This window comes from Bos mutus, chromosome 2, assembly GCF_027580195.1.
Source record: "Bos mutus isolate GX-2022 chromosome 2, NWIPB_WYAK_1.1, whole genome shotgun sequence".
Classification (NCBI taxonomy): domain Eukaryota; kingdom Metazoa; phylum Chordata; class Mammalia; order Artiodactyla; family Bovidae; genus Bos; species Bos mutus.
Genome location: NC_091618.1, coordinates 82662219 through 82680627, shown reverse-complemented (window position 1 = coordinate 82680627; position 18409 = coordinate 82662219). Strand labels below are relative to the sequence as shown.

At 37.1% G+C, this 18409-nt stretch overlaps 1 protein-coding gene across 1 annotated transcript in view; it reads right to left on the bottom strand.

The window, feature by feature from the left end:
- The window catches only part of ARHGAP15 (Rho GTPase activating protein 15), a 698771-nt gene that overhangs the window by 194477 nt on the left and 485885 nt on the right, over positions 1–18409 (bottom strand). The window lies entirely within an intron of this gene.

Sequence of the window (18409 nt, the reverse complement as noted above, 5' to 3'; positions counted from 1 at the left end):
TAAGTCAGATTTGTCACTTGTTTCCATCAACTAGAACTGGGTTACCTCTTACAAAGGAAGAGTGCACCTCTAAACATACTATACTAGGTATGTTGGAACCAATAAAATTTCCAATTACTGCTTCAGAATTTATTGTGCACATATGGAAAATAATACTTGTAAAACAGAAAGGGGTTTGTGCCTTGTGCTGTCAATACTGTGAAGGATGAGGTGATTATAAAGCAAATTAACAATACTTTTAAATGTGCATTCACTTATCTTTCCAATTAAATCCTTGTTAAACAACTGCACAGACAGTAATGGCGCTTCTGCAAAGCACTGATCAAGACAGTTTTATTGTAATTTTTACTCTGTAACAATTAATCAAGTAGGCATTTTCTTTATTATTAAATTATTTAGTTAATAAATATTCTCAATTGGCTAACATATTTGTAGTTTACATGTTATTTTTGATTTTCCTACAGTGGAACATATTTGGGAATATTTCCATTTTCAAGCAGAGGGACCATTAAGGGATGTGATTTTATACATTTCTTTTCTCGAGAAGAATAACTGTGAACAAGAGAAGTCCTTGAAACTTTAAACCATTCAAAAGTCCTATTTCAACCCTTTTTTTTTTTTTTGTAAGGGATGCAAACACATTGCTTTCAGCAGATAAGAAATGAGAGGTTTTGCTCTAAGGTGGCTCTCTGTTGGAGTAAGTGTTAAAATTAGCATTTTAAAAGTTCATTAATACGAGTTACAGACTTTTGAGTCACAAGGCTGCATTGTGGTTTGCATTTTCTTCACTTGTCCCAGTGAAATGAAAAGTACCTGAGTATTATTTCTTCTATAAACACACAAGGTGGTACAAACGAAGAAACATATAAAAATATGTTTTTTTCCCCCATTTTTGAATTTCCAGTTTTGTAATTGGAGATTTGAATTTATCCAGCTGATATACTTCATTTTTAAAGTGCTTTAGATGGTTCTTAATATGGTCTCTTTTTGTTTCAATTGTATATTTTATATTTTAAAGTTTTTGATTAGAACAAATTTTCAGATAACTGGATTAGTATTGAGAACAGTGATCTCAGAAATTACACCTGGATTTAGGATTCAGGAGGGCTATATTAATTCAGAATTAACATATGAGAGCTACACATTTGAGCCATAAAAAGAAAATTCCAGGCACAGTTGGCTCTAAAGTTGTCAAAGTGGTATGATTTTGAGATGAGTCAACATTACTTTTTGAAAATGCCTTATGTAGAAACCTGATACCCTCACTTTTGGCTTGGTTATAGGAGTTCCCTTATATTACTCTCTTATGTAGTCAAGAGTCTGAACTAGTTTACTGCGGTTAACAGATTGTCACCTTAGAAGGTCTGAGCAGACTCTTGGGAATGATGATAAAGGTCAGCAGAGAGTATCAGAAAAGGGAGAGGGAAAGGAATGGAGCAGATGGTTGGGTGCTGCGAGTATGAAAGTGGAGAAAGCAGGCTTTGGAGGCATCAGAGGTGAGGGCAGAATGGCTTGAAGGCTCTAAAGGCACATTTTGGTCCCTCTGCACTTTGAGATGATTGACCTCAGTTTCAAGTCAGATAGCTCTCTGGGGGTAGAAATGCAACGCTGATGCCAAGGCATATATTCTCCTGGCTGAGTATTTGGCAAGCAGAAATCATAGGCTCTGGCAGGGATAACTTTACTGAGGGTCTATAATGTACTTGGCACATGATGGGCATAATGGGAAATCCATAAGTAAGCGTGAAGCACATTTCACTTCCCAGAATCTAACGGTCAGGAGAGGGAGAAAGATACGATGCTAAATAGACTAAAACCACTGCTGAACCACAGGTACACAATGATACAGGAACACAGTGGAAGAAAAAGCTAATTTCTGTTGAGATTGATCCCAGGAATCATGAGAGTTGTCTTAAAGAGATGAAGTTACCAGTCAGCAAAACCAATGATGGTGTGTCTCTTGCTCAGAAAGACAGATCTGCTGTTCCTTCCATTGAGACCAATCAAATAATAATATGCACACATATTTCTGTCCCTGTGTCTGATGGGACATTGAATTGAAACATCTCGAGCATAGAAAGGAGACAACCCTTATGGTTGTCAGAGCATTAAAGGAATGATTTAACTAGAAGGGAGAACAGGCCATTCACAAGAGAAAAATGTAGCAGGGAGTGGGGAGACCACAAAAAAACAAACAATCTGGAAAAATGTAAAAGATGAGATGGTGAAACAGCAAGACAAACTGTTATTTAAACAACATTATTCTAGTGAGTTTTTTAGGATCTCATGGACATTATGTTAAGTAAACGATCAGACACCATGCTCACCCTGAGAGCATCCAAGATGGAAACCAGGTTTTTGAAGACTTTAGCTGGGCTTTAAATCCATTTCGTCTCTAGATTACCATGAGACACACACTGCCTTCTCAAAATATCACTTGAATGAAACAAATGCAAGTTTTAGCAGGTCATTTAAACTCATAGGGACTTTCATTCACCTATAAAGTGAACAGCTTTTTTATACAGATATAGTGAGACAGCACTGAAAATGCTTTAGAGAATCAAGTACCGACATTCCCTTGGCAAGTTCTAAGGGTGAGCACCATTCTCTTAAAGCGAATTTACACAACTCTTTTAAAACAAAGCATGTATTTCTTTTGTTATTTCAAAAGAAATATGTGTTAACTGTGTGAAGTTAGAACATGTTTTAGAAAAAAGAAAGACAATAAAAGTCACCAGTACCTAGTCAGACATTTTGTGCATTTCTTGCCATTGTTTCTGGGACAGAGTTTGGCAATACGCAATGAAATAGTCCATTTTAAGAGTGTTCTCTAGCATGTGTAAAATACTTCTTTTTCTTTTTGAAGGAAATATCCCAACTCTGGATCTGATCAATATATTAATTAAGATTCTATTCATTGCAAGAGAGCTTTCAAAGTGAAGCAGGACAGACAGACTTATGGTCTCTGCTCTTAAGGAGTGTTCAGTGTGTTGAGAAGACAAGATATGCATATAATTCTTGCTAGTAATATATGACAACACATACAACATGAGATTTCTGTGAATCAACTAGCTGAAACTGCAAACATATAATTTAAAAGGAGCAGCAATTCCTGAGGGTTGGGGTGATTCAGGGAAAAAACTGGGTTACAGTTAAATAATCCAAGGAAGATATGAGATTAGCCTTTTATCAAATGTTCTTTCCTTTTAAAAAACACACACTTTGCTGTATTAAAATAGCTATCACCATTAGGATGGTTGTCAGGGACACATTTCGATATAATTTCTGATTCTACAAGCATACCCTGAAGATATCATGGGTTTGATTCCAGACTGCAGCAGTAAAGCAAATTCCACAATAAAGTGAGACATACAAATTTTTGGCCTTCCAGTGAATATAAAAGTCATATTTACACTCTACTGTAGTCTATTAAGTGTACAGTAGCATTATGTCTACAAAAATAATGTACATAGTTTAATTATAAATATTGCTAAAAATTCTAACCATCAGCTGAAGTTTCAGTGAGTCATAATTTTTCTTTTGGTGGAGGGTCTTAATGTTGGTGGATGCAGACTGATCAGGGTGGTGGTTGTTGAAGGCTGGGTTGGCTGGGGAAGATCTCTTAAAATATGACAATGAAGTTTGCCATGTTGATAGACTCTTCCTTTACAAACAAGTTGTCTGTAGTTTGCAGTGCAGTGCTATTAGATTGCATTTTACCCAGAGTAGAACATCTTTCAAAATTAGAGTCAATCCTCTCAAACCCTGCCTCTGCTTTATCATTTAAATTTATGTAATAATCTAAATCATTTCTGCTATTGCAACAATTCTCACAGCCTGCTCACCAGGAGTAAATTCCACCTCAAGAAACCAAATTCTATGCTCAACAATAAAAAGCAACTCTTCATTCATTCAAGTTTTATCATGAGATTGTAGCAATTCAGTCACATCTTAGGCTCCACTTCGGGTTCTCTTTCTCTTTCCACTGCATCTTCAGTCACTTCCTCCACTGAAGTCTTGAGCCCCTCAAAGTCATTCATGAGGGTTGGAATCAACTTCTCCCAAACTTCTACTGATGTTGATATTTCCAGTTCTTCCCATGAATCACTAATGTTTTTAGTGGCATCTAGAATAGTGAATCCTTTCCAGAAGGTTTTCAATTTACTTGGTGTAATTCCATCAGATGAATCACTATCTATGGCAGCTATATAACTTTATGAGATATATTTCTGAAATTATAAGGCTTGAAAGTAAAAATTACTCCTTGCTCCAAGGGCTGCAGAATGTGTGCTGTCAGCAGGCATGAAAACATGTCAGCAGGCATGAAAACATTAAGCTCATTGTCCATCTCCATCAGAGCTCCTGGGTGACCAGGTGCATTGTGGATGAGCAGCAATATTTTGAAGGAAATCTTTTTTTTTTCCTGAGCAGTAGGTCTCAACAGTGGGCTTAAGAAATCAGTAAACCATGTTGTCAACAGATGTGCCGTCACCCAGGCTTTGTTGTTCCATTTACAGAGCACAGGCAGAATGGATACAGCATAATTCTTAAGGGCCCTAGGATTTTCAGAATGGTAAATGAGCTTTGGTTTCAATTTAAAGTCACCAGATCATTAGCTTCTTATAAGAGAGTCAGACTGTCCTTTGAAGTTTTGAAGGCAGGCATTGACTTCTCCTCTATGAAAGTCCTAGATGGAATCTTCTTCCAATAGAAGGCTGTTTCATCTGCATTGAAAATCCATTGTTCAGTGTAGCACCTTCATTAATTATCTTAGCTAAATCTTCTGGAAAACTTGCTACAACTTCTATAACCAGCATTTGCTGCTTCATCTTGTGCTTTGATGTCATGGAGACAGCTTCTTTCATTAAATCTCCTAAGCCAACCTCTGCTGATTTAAGATTTTTCTTCTGCAGCTTCCTTATTTGTCAGTCTTTATAAACTTGAAGAGAGTTAGGACACCGCCCTGGTTTAGGCTTTGGCTTAAGGAACTACTATGGCTGGTTTGATCCTCTATCCAGACCACTAAAACTTTCTCCATATAAGCAATAAGACTCACTTTCTTATCATTTGTGAATTACTAGTTTCCCTGGTAGCTCAGCTGGTAAAGAATCCTCCTGCAATGCAGGAGACCCGGGTTCGATGCCTGGGTTGGGAAGCTCCAATGGAGAAGGGATGGGCTACCCACTCCAGTATTCTGGCCTAGAGAATTCCTGTATAGTCCATGGGGTTGCAAAGTGTTGGACACGACTGAGTGACTTTCACTTTCAGCCTTTTAGAGTTGCACTTTAATTTTTTTTTTTTTTTAAACTTCTGTTTGCATTCACAACTTGGCTAACTGATGCAGGAGGCCTAGCTCTCTGCCTGTCACAGGTTTTGACATGCCTTTCTCACTAAGCTTAATCATTTCCAGTTCTTGATTTAAAGTGAGAGCCACATGACTCTTCTCTATTTGAACACTTAAAGGCCACTATAGGGTTCTTAATTGGCCTGCTTTCCATATTGTTGTGTGTTAGGGACTAGGAGACCCTCAGAGAAGGAGAGAGACAAGGGAATGGTTGGTTGGTGGAGCAGTCAGAACAAACACGACATATGTGGATTAAGTTCACTGTTTTACATGGGCGCCATTCAGAGTACACCAAAACAATTACAATAGTGACTTCAGAGATAACTGATCACAGATCACCATGCTGCTGCTGCTGCTGCTAAGTTGCTTCAGTCGTGTCTGACTCTGTGCGACCCCATAGACGGCAGCCAACCAGGCTCCCCCATCCCTGGGATTCTCCAGGCAAGAACACTGGAGTAGGCTGCCATTTCCCTCTCCAATGCATGAAAATGAAAAGTGAAAGTCAAGTCGCTCAGTCGTGTCCGACTCTTCGCGACCCCATGGACTGCAGCCTACCAGGCTCCTCCGCCCATGGGATTTTCCAGGCAAGAGTACTGGAGTGGGGTGCCATTGCCTTCTCCACAGATCACCATGCCAATCATTATAATAGTAAGTTTGAAATATTGTGAAGATTACCAAAATGTAACACAGAGACACAAAGTGAGCAATTGCTGTTGGGAAAATGGCATGGATAAACCTGGTACAGGGTTGCCACAAACCTTTAATTTGTATAAAGGGCAGTGTCTATGAACAATAAAGTGAAACCCAATAAAATGAAGCATAATGTAACATTTTCCACTATAACTGATTCATTATTTCATGTGATTAACTCATCTCTAGAGAACAGATGGTCTTGCCTTAAAGTCAAGAAAACTGGCCTAGGAAGGCTAAGTGATTTGAGCAAGAAAACACAGCTAGTAAGAGGTGATACGGAAACCCATAAAAGTTATCTAACTCCTAGACCTCAGTGTTCTCATTGTACCTAATGGCTTAAAAGAAATGGTTCAAAAGACACATGGAAAATAAGACAAATTAGAATGTGGAGATTACCTCATGTAAACCAGTGACCATTATATCTTGACTGACCTACTGCAATTACCTCCTAACTGTTCCCCAGTTTCTACCCTTATCCTCTACAGTCTATTCTTCTCATAGCAGTCAGAATGATTAAAAAATAAATAAATAATATCAGATCATTCTGTGATTATCTGCCACCCCCTCCACCCCTTGACTGTCTATTGAATTTAGAATGAAAGGCAAAACTTCTTATTTTGATTTGCAAGTGTTTCCATGGGTGGCTTTGCCCATCTTTCTGACTTCCGTGTCCTGAGGTCATACAAACCCTGATTCTCTAGGGCCAGTTTTCCTCCGCCTGGTCATTTCTCCCTCCACATCTTTGTGTCATTCCTATCCGGGCAAGTATCTACTCAGATGGCACCTCCTCAAAGAGATCTTCACAGATCATCGAAAATGAGGACCATCTTCCTCATCCCTTCAGTTATTCTCTATCATGTCACTATCTTGACTCTTGGCTTATCTAGTAAGCACCTTGTATATTTGATTATTATCTATCACTTGACATCAAAATGAATACTTCCCCAGATCTTGACTCCTTTGGGCTCTTCTCAGTACTTAGAAGAGACCCTGACTCATAGAAGGTTTTTCAGTAAATATTTTTGAATAAATAAATCTCCATTTCAAGTCATCCTTAGGCAAATTAAAGTCTTATTCTATTCTTTAAACTAATTTTCCTCATTTCTTGATTCTTATATACTTTTAAATGTATAATACTTTTGGGGGTGGGGCATCGCAAGACCAGGAAAGTCCCTTGCAGTTTCAGCCTTGAAATTTGAGAGGTGGCTTTTGGCAGCCTGGCAGGGGGCTGGCAGAGCCTTGGCAATGAGCAGTATCACTGAGAGGAATCACACTGTGGACATTCACATAAGTAGACGACAGTCCTAATTGTGGTCTTACCACCTGGGTTGAGAGTTGCCCATTGTTTAGGCAGTTTTTCTTGGCCTATTGGGCCAGGATGTTAGTGCTGGCTCTGATCTTCCATCTTAACAGCTGCCTTTTCATTTTGCCAAGTCTTTATTATCCGGTCCATGTTGGACAATCAGATTATGACCTCATGTGGAGGTAAGAGGTAGAGAGAAGTTGGTGGTTTATCGGGTCGACTGGACATAAACTTTCAAACTCTGAAGATTTTTTTTTGCTTGGGGTTATATAACACTTTGGCCCTAAGAAGCCTGGTAGTCTATTCAGGCCTAACCATCACTGGTGGTCCAACATTATTCATTAATTCACTTAAGGAATTAATTCACATTCAGCAAAAACCTACTTGAAGGCTATTATGTTCTAAGCATACTGAGAACTGGGGGGTTACTTAGGAGACCAAACCAAGCAAAATCTTGCTTGCAAAGAGGCTACAGTGTAGAGGGGGAGGGCAGTAACTGAAGCAGCAATTAAAGAAGCAAGGCAATTTCAGGCAGTGTGTGTGGTGAAGAAAACAAAGCATTGGGATGAAGAGTGTATGGGTGAATACAGTGCAGGCATGTTTCAGACGTGTTAGCAATGGAAGGTCTTGCTGAAAAGATGATTTGAATGTTGAGAAGAGTGAGTCCGGTAGGGACTGGAGGAAGCACATTTCAGGTACACAGGAGCAGAATCCAGAGCCTTGGAAAGGAAATGAGCTTCATGTGTCTGAGGAAAGAAGGAAGGAAGCCAGGGTGGTTGGAGAATAGTAAGATGAGAGACAAGGACATAGTAAGATCAGAGAGATAGGAAGGAAAAAGAATCTGTGGGGCCTGCAGATCCTAGGAGTTCCTTATTAATTTACACTGAATAGACCAACAGGTTTCTTGGCTATTAGATTCAAATATCCATGGAAATATAGGCTCCATGTCAATGAGAATGTCTTTTGCTGTATTCACTGCTATATTTCCAGCATCCTCCATGTTGCCTGGCACATACTAAGAATGTTTTGAGTGTCTGTCAATGAACAAATGATGTAAAAGCCAAAATCTTATTTTATGAAGCTCACTTCTCACTTCCATATCAATTTTGATGTCTCAGGACCCTCAGAGAAGAGGAAAGTGGACAGGCATACCTACCACTCCATCTCCAGTAGGCCATGAATGTGAGGGCATATAAGGAGGATGATTTTGAAGTCCACATGACTCTAAGTCACTCAGATTTTCATCTGATCATTGCTTCATCCCTAACTTTGTAAACTTTGGATGCTTCTCTTCAGGGAGTTCATGAGGACCTGAAAAAGTTCCTCCCTGCCTCTATACTTGTTACTTTTTCTTTCTAGAAGAAACTTTGAAGTAATGAGAATACTTTTTTTTTTTTCCCATATAGCACACTTTTGTTAGGAAATGCTTTTCAACTACATGGAGTGCCTTGAAAAAGAGGTGCCATATGTGAGTCACTGAAGCCAAAATTATCGGCAACAGGGACTTTCCTGTGTGAAAACAAAAACCAAAGCATACTTTCAGAATTCAAAATTCAGTGCATGGACTTAACAAGAGTAATACAATTAATTTCATCCCTAGTTAGTCAATTCTGATTTTCTCTCTACTTTGTCATTTCCAACATTCTGGAGAGCCAAGATGGCAAGCAAAGTAGAACCACTATTTCCTATAGCATGCCTGGCTTGCCCAGTAGCCAATGACATGCAGTAAATCATCTCTCCTCAAGCTTTTTCTCACTGAGGCAGAGAATGGGAATTTGGGATTTTTTCACTCTTTATTTGTGTCCCATGATTTTTTTTATCCAATCTAAATTAGGTGTTAATTTATAGGAGTCTGGGAGAAAATAAATGCAAAATATCGCTTGAGTGTTCTTTACTGAGACACCTAAGTAGTAGAACCTAACACAATGTACCTATGATACCACTTGGTAGGAGTTTATCAGAAGTTCATCATTCTCTTATTTTGCACCAAATCTTTATTTAACCCATAAAGAGTATTGTGCACTTTGTTGTACTGGGGATACAAAAATGAATCAAACTTATTACCCTCCATGAAGTCACAGGCAGTTAGGGGTTATTTATTGAAAGAACACTTTAAAATGAGGTTTCCTTTTATAAGAGTCCCACAGACTGGACATCAAGAAAGTATAGTAGCATAATAAGAAGTGGTTTTTGGTTCTTTGATGTTAAAAAGAAGAAAATGTCTCTCTCTTCCCTCCCCTACAGTAAATTGAATCCAGCAACCAGTGACATATTCTTTGGAGTAAGTTTAAAGTGGGTTCATTGTCTGGCTTTAAAACATATTACCCTTGTGGCCTTAGAAAAGTTACTCAATCTTTCTGAACCATGATTTTCATGTATGCATAATGTGGATAATAAAGTTTATCTACCTAGCAAAATTCTATATGGATTAGAGATAATTCTAACTTTGCATACCTGCCATGTAGTAGATTCTCAATAAGCACTAGCTATCATCAGTGTTAGTATTATTCTGTTACATTTTAAAATATTATTTACCCTTTAGTTTTGTTAGCAAATCCTTAGACACAACAATTTTCCTTTTCATTTATTCCAGAATCTACAATATTGGAAAAGGATTGCAGTTATGAAAAATGCCAGCAATTTTAATCATATGAATAATATACATGTTACATTCATGACATTAATTTCTTAGTTACATTCTAAATCATAACTCAGACTTCATAAAAGTTATTTAACATTATTATATCAATCAATAGTCAAAGAGAAACCATTTATCATTAGAAATTGCTTAACAAAAAAGTGTTCACAGCCTATTTCTGCTTTTCTTAAAAATACATCTCACATGTCTTATGGTTTGTAGGTCATGTTTTCTCTAAATATCCAGAATAAAACTAGCTGGACATTGCACAGGGGTTCCCAGATCTGGCTATGCACTTGACTCGGCTGGAAAGTTTTTCTTTGGAAATGAATATTAATAGCTCTAACCTCAGCCTTTTGCATCAGAGTTTTTATGACTGAACTTCAAAAATCAAATATGCAGGGCAGGAATAGAGATGCAGACATAGAAAATGGACTTGTGGACACAGCGGGGGAAGGAGAATGGGGGACAAATTTAGAGAGCAGCATTGAAATATATTCATTACCATGTGTAAAATGGATAGCTAGTGGGAAGTTGCTGTATAAGACAGGGAGGGCCTCGTGCTCTGTGATGACCTAGTGGAGTGGGATGGTGGGTGGGAGGGAGGGAGGCTCAAGAAGGAAGGATATATATATATATATATATACATATACACATATAGCTGATTCACTTTGTTGGACAGCAGAAACACAACATTGTAAAGCAACTATACACTATTTTTAAAAATAAATAAACAGTGGCCATGATCTGTAAAAAATAAATAAAATAAAAAAACATAAAAAGCCCCACTACTTGATTCTTGTGGCAGACAGACTTTACAATGATCCCTGATTATCTCTTCCACCTTGTGTTCATGCCTTCTGTAATCCCCTCCTCTAAGGTATGGATAGGAACCACAACTTGCTTCTAACCAACAGCATGCACCAAAGGTGTTGAGTTATAACCTTTTTGATATCTTACAAAAGATTATATCTTTGCTTCAGCCACTGGTCTCTCTCCCTAACTGCTCTGATGAAGAAAGCTGCCATGTTGTGAGATGGTGTATGGAGAGGTCCACAAGGCCTTTGACCAACAGCCAGTACTGTTGAGGCCTTAAGCTCAACCTATAAGGAACTAAATCCTACCAACAACCATGGGAGTTTGGAATTAGACCTGTCCCCACTTGAGCTTCCAGATCAGGGCCCATGCCTGGCTGACACCTTGACTGCAGTCTTATGCAGAATTCAGCTAGTCTACCTCTGACCCACAAAAACTGGGAAATTATAAATGTGTGTTGCTTAAGCAGCTAAGTTGCTGGTAACATTGTTACTCAGCAGTAGATAACCAATACAATTTTGAAATATAGTCAGGGCTGGGAACCCATGCTTTAGACTTTGTTTAGAATAGAAGTAAGTTCAATTTTTTTCCTACTAATTTTTAATGACTATGCATTAATTCTAATAATAATGATAAATGATAATGATGGGTTTTTATAAATATCCATAGAGATTTGCTTAAAGATTGGTAGTCGCACATCTCTGACTGGTCTAATTTCTGGACTCAATTTTTTGACCCAGTGGAAAAAGCACAACTAAAGTAGATCTGAAAATTTCAGTAGAATTTACTCCTCCTCTCCAATGAACATGAGGATATTCTTTTGGAATCTGGAATTTCCCAAAAGCCTTTGGATAAGATAAAGCTAACCCAGACTTCCTATGAATTTGGCTAGGTATGAGACAAATCACTGGATAGTCTCTAAAGAAAAATAATATTATTATCATCAGAGAAAACTCAATCATGTGGAAGCCAAAAGCCATATTTGATTATTAATATTTAGTATCATGTTATTATTAAGACAATTAAGTAATATTGATTTGATTTCAAGTAACCACTTGTCATCTTAATTAAATCTAATACTGATTATCATTGCTTGATTCAGAGTTTTTAAAGTCCTTACATTTTCATTATTATTCCCATTTTGGAAATGAAGAGTCTGTGATTTGAAGGGGTTAACATAGTTTCTATTAGACTAACAAATAGCTTGGAATGAAGATAAGGAGGCAGTTTCATCGATGCTGACCCAGTGCTCTTTCCTGACTAGATGATCTCTGTCTTTGATTGTTTCACCACGGAGTTAAATCAGTTCCTTTTTGCTTGGTATATAATGAATTATAAAATACAGTTCACAATAAATGAATGGTGTCATTTGTTTAAAAATAAGTAGGTAGAATTTGTTTACTTTAAACACTAAACATATTTGAAAGGTGTTATTCGAATATTACATGAAACTAAAAACTTTATAAATATATGTGCATGTGAAGATCTTATTGTTTCGACCTCTGTGTTTAGCATTACTTACTAATAACAAATACATTTTCTTAAGCAGCTAGGAAGCAATACAAGCTTTGGCATCAATAGTCTTTGAGCCCTCTGACTCAATGTAGCTGAAAAATGAGGTCTGAGAAAGTTTCCAAAGCCCTGAATGATGTTAGAGTCTGGCCCTTTTATGATCAAGTGATCTTTTCAGCTTTAATGGGAAAAATAAATCATTGTTAAAAGATAATCTTGTCACATGGAAGCCAGAAAGGTGCAATATCAATGATTCAACTTACCAAAAAACCGCCCCGTGGAATGGATAAAGCAAATAACACAGTTTGTTTTGTTGTTGCTGTGGTTGGTGGTGAGAGGGGAGTAGGCTTAAGGAAATACCTCGTTTTAAAAATAATAAGAGGGCAATATAAACTCTCTTAATAGAAAAATGAATGGACTTGATACAATGGCTATTTTATGAGAACAGAACTAGAAGTTTTGAAATCCTTTTCCAGATCTTTTCCTGTTTCATCCAATTGCTTATTTCATGGTGAAACTGCCAATTGTTCACATTCTTTCTCGCTTTCCTCTTCTCTTATTCAATTTTTGATGCTGCAAATAATATGAAAAGCACCAGGATAGCTACTAAAGTTAATGCTTTGCTTTCTTTTGCTTTGTGGTACAAATCTATATAAAAGTAGTTTAGATATAGCTGGCAACACAAAATTGTTCCTCTAATAGTTTATTTTCAATGGAGCTTATTCTTAGCATGATCAAAATAAGCAAGTTCATCTCTTTAAGCCAATATTTAATTTGGATTATTATGCCAGTAAGGTCTGGGTGAATAAAGATATGCAAAGTATAAGACTGTAAATTAATGGGAAAAAATCTTCTTCCATTTTAAAATAACACACATACAATCGTATGCACACACACACGTACACACACCCACATACCCAATTAAGATTCTTGGCCATGGAGATTTATGGCATTTATATATTTTGTTCCTCTGGGTGTGAAAAAGTGAAGGAGGGTGTCCCTGAGAATGTTCCTTTAAATTATTTTTCTATATTTGGAAAACATGTCTAAAATTCTGGTAAGAAGTAACTTCTTCCAGTTCAGAGAAATGCTTAGAGGGAAGATTTGTTATGTGTACCAAGAAACACCAGTTTGGAAAACGCTCAATCAGTTCTTCTCTCTGTGCCTCACAGTCCTCTATTGTCTCATGGGCTCAGGAAGTTTTGCAGTTAATATTTTCCAAAAAGAATGCCAGTCTTCCTTGTCCTTTTTTTTTTAAAGGGTGAAAGAGAGCATCTAAGTAATATAAAAGGGAGTCTGAACTGAATTTAGAGTTTGACCAATAAGCCCGATGGGCAGCTCAAACCAGAATTCTGGTGTCAAAGGAGGGGGCGTTCAGATTGGTGGGATTTTTAAGACCCACTTTCAGAAGTTCTCAAGACAGTGATGCAGCATCCTCAGTGCTAAAGTCTGTCCTTTGTAAAAGGACCCCCACACAAGTCACATCACAGATCATTCTAAGGAATCAACGCAGTGTCACTGGCTGATGGTAAGTTGACATCTAAGATCATAGACTAGTTTCTCTGATCATAGACTAGTTTCTACAAGGGGCTGCCCTTGTAGAATGGAGGAGAAGCATCAGCAAAATGTCACTGAAAGTTGTCACCAAATATAACAAACAGAAGAGCACGGCTCACTAATGCATAAATAGCCAGTGAGTCTAGAGTCTTTCATGACTCTCTGTGAGGGTCGCAACAGAATACTGTGATAGTTTCTGGTTCCAAACATAGATACATGAAGCTCTACTGGGAATGGTAGCATCAGGCGTCAGACTTCTTCCTAACTGTAGCATTCGGCGTTTTCCCAGGCATTTCTCTTTCTTGAAAAGTTTCAGTCAAACTCCTACGACAGTACTTGTCACTTACAAACACCAGAAAATAGAAAGCCACTAAGAAGTGGATAAAACATGAAGAGACTGATCTTCACTTTTGTAAGGAGGTAATAAAGAATCAATGAATGGGCAAAGTCAAACCCAGCAGTGGTTTTTGGCACTGGCTCTGAGACACAGAGATGTGGGATCTAGTCCAAGCCCTCTCACTCACTTGCTTTATGACCTTAGGACATTATTTAACATTTCTGGGTCTCAGTTTCCTCACCTTTAAAATGGAAACAGTAATAACCCACATTCTATGGAATGGTAGGACTAAATTAAATAAGTAAAACACTTGGTAGAGTGCCTGGCACATAATAAATTATGAAAATACATTAGCTACTTTTATAATAATAATTATTATTATCCTCATCATTACCAGTTACAATTAGGAAATGCTTTTCAAAAGTGATCACTTTGAATTTAACTTGTATGCCATCTGATCTGGAAGTATAATAAGGGTATCCAATTCCTACTGATTTAGTGAGTCAAACAGAAAACCAAAACAAATTGAATCATTCAACTGGTGTATTTAGAATTGCTGATGATTATAGCATTCAAGAAAGTTAGTGAAATACATAAATTGCAATTAAACTGTTCTTGAAAATCACCAAAATCAGTTTTCATTTGTCTAGTCTAATGGTGGGTAGGGCTTATTCATTTAAAAAATATACATTTAGAACCTTCTGAAAAGGAAACATTGTGGAATGTGAACATGGAGGAGATAAAAGGTGTTAACACAGACAGGGTATGCCAAAACCAGCTATGCTCTATCTTAGAATACAAAAAAGAATGCATTGCCTTCACATATCCCATTTTGCTTTTCAAGGAATTATCACTGGACTGCCACTTTATTGCCTTGCACATACGCACACACACACACACATATTCACTCACATACATACACACACATAGAGAAAATCACAATGATGTACACATTCAGTCTCTTTGTATCCAGCACTGATTCTCTCCTATGTCAGCTCTGTTGTCAGCAACCAGCATGTAGAAGGGGAAGGTATGGTGTTAGAACAAATGTTACAGCTCCACTCCTGTAATTTCATTCACAAGATAATCTGATTAGTAAAATTTGAGGGAGACTGGCATATCTTTTGGGCTTCCCTGGTGGCTATCTTTTATCATCTAATCCGAAAAAAAAAAAAGAACACAACATAGCTTGGACAAAATCACTAGTATCAGAGGTTCTAATACAGCATAATTTGTGCTGAGTGTATTGCATTCTGACAGTGCTATAAACCAGGGAGACAGTTTACTGACAATTCTGTGCTACCAGATACCAACTCAGGCCTCTGTCCAGCTTTACATTGTCAGCTCTCATGGAAACATGAGCAGTTATGCAGCCCCAGAGGATGCTGAAGTTTTTCAAAAGATGAGATGGACAGATTTCATATTTTCATTGCAGATTTTTTTTTTGTCTTTTCAAACTGCTGAGCATAATTTTTTTAAAGGCAGGAAATGCAACTAGTGTTTGTTTCTAGCATGGCTTCTGTTTTGAGATTTCTTCTTTGTAGAAGAAATGTGTTGCCCAGCTGTCTAGAATCCCAATCAGGATATGGTTTTTGTATGAAATATATTACAAGAATGATTTTAGCTGGTTATAAACAGGAATGGTTATAAAAAGCTGGGGCTATTTTATCCAATTTTTATCCACAGAGGGGGTACTCTGGCTCAGGCCAATGGGACCAATATGAATACATAAGGTAATGTTCAGTTCTGCCTTCCGCCCATGAAGGACAGTAATTCTGAAAGACAAAAGTACATATTAGTGAGCAAACAGATTCTTAGTTACAGTGTAAGTGAAAGTTGCTCAGTCGTGTACAATTCTTTGTGACCCCATGGACTATACAGTACATGGAATTATCCAGGCCAGAATACTGGAGTGGGTAGCCTTTCCCTTCTTCAGGTAATCTTCCCAACCCAGGGATAGAACCCAGGCCTCCCACACTGCAGGCAGAATCTTTACCAGCTGACTCACAGGGGAATTACAGAGATGCTCAGAAATAAGAAGCACGTGGCCACTGGCCAAAAGCATTGTAGTTAACACTTAAAAGCATGGTTCAACCCAAGCTGAACTGCTGGAGAGGTTAATGCTTCTTAGTATTAATACTTCTCCTATTTGCAACACACACACACAGACAATATACAACAGATATTAAGAGCTCCCTGCGTGGAGACTCCAAGAGCTACTGGTTAATGAGGATAGATACAAGACTTATTTAAATCCTACCTTTTTAGGTGTATAGAGATTCAGGGAGGAGATAGATATTTCAAATAGTATGCTCTTTTTTTCTTATTCCAAGACTTTCAAATTGTAATGCTTCTGAAATATAATCACTGAATATATTTGATAAAATTCTCTTTAAAAGAATGGCATTAAATATCTGGGTCTTATAATAGATGGAATTTTATAAGTTAGATATGCTTGTACGAATGCAAATTTAACTACCCAGCATAATGGGCACCCAGAGAAGGAATCTGACTGAAGGAATGTTGCAAGCTCCCTGGAATGATTTATAATCTGAGCCTTGAAGAATAAGGATAAATCTAATGAGACAGGAAGTTTTTGTATGTGGGATAGGAAGGAAAAGATAGGAGGATATTGAAAGTAGATGAAAGAGTGTATGCAAAAGCATTAAGAAATACAACAGCATGTAAATAAGGAAGTACAGTTATGAATGTATTGTGAAAGAAATTCTGAGGGCCTGCATCTGGCTAGAAGTAGGTGGGAAGCCAGATTATGAAGACTGTATAAATTCTCCTGAAGGCAATTAGACACTATTGACTTTTTAAGTGAAAGGGAAACTTAGATGTACTGAACAACTACCAAGAGTCTGTTATGTTACTAAGGGAATACCACATCTTATCTCATTTCATTCTCACAAGTATTTCCAAAGCACCTCCTTCCTGTTTTTACAGATAAAAAACAGAGCATAGGAGAATTAAATAGATGCCAAGGACACAAGGAGAGAGTGTCTCGTTTTTATCCCACATGTATAACTCTAAACTTATGAGCTATCTGTAATAACATCTCAAGATGTTTCGATCTTTTATTTTCTTCAATATTTCCTAATTATTATTTTTTAAATTCTCATCTTTTTTTAGAGAAAGTTTAGGTTTACAGGAAAGCTTAATAGAAAATATAGTTTCCAATATACCCCCCTTATACTTGTCCACTCCCCCACCATTTCCCTTATTAGTAAGATCTTGCATTAATGTAGTACATTTGTTACAACTGATGAGCCAATATTTATAAGTTATTATTAGTTAAAGTCCATAGTTTTCATTAAGGTTCACTCAGGGTTATATATTATTTAGATTTTGATAAATGTATAATGACATGTATCCACCTATACAGTATCAAACAGAATAGTTTCATGGCCCTAAAAATCCCCCATGCTCACTCATTCTTCTCTCTCTCCCCTCAAATCCTTTACTATCACTGATCTTTTACAATCTCCATAGTTTTGCGTTTTACAAAATGTCATATAGCTGAGATGATATAGTATATAGCATTTTCAGACTGGCTTCCTTCACCTAGCAATATGCAGTTAAGTTTTATCCAAGCCTTTTCATGACTTGACTGCTCATTTCTTTTTATCAGTAAATAATATTCCATTATAGGGATGTTTTATGGTTTGTTTATCTAGTCAACTATTGAAGGAAATCTTGGATGCCTTAAAATTTTACCAATTATGAATAAAATTAATGAAAATATTTTGTGCAGTTTTTTTGTGTGTGAACATAAGATTTGAACTCATTTGGGTAAATACCAAGGAGTACAACTGCTGGGTAATAAGGTAAGAATAAGTTTATTTTCATAATAACCTGCTAAGGTATTTTCTGAGTTAGCCGCACTATTTTTCATTCCTACTAGTATGAATGAGAGCTCCTGTTGCTCCACATCCCTGTCAGCATTTGGTGCAGTCAGCATTTAAAATTTTAGCTATTCTAATAGGCTTGTGGTAGTATTTTATTGTTGTTCTAGTTTGTAATCCTTTGATGATACATGTATTCCATAATTTTTATTGTTTTACTTACCTATTATATATTTTCTAACATTTGTGATTTTGACTCTTACATTTTCCACTATTCATTTATTTATCAATTATCAACATATATTAAACGTGTATTATATGTCAGCAACATTTTTCAAAGCTAGTTTATTTTTTACTCATT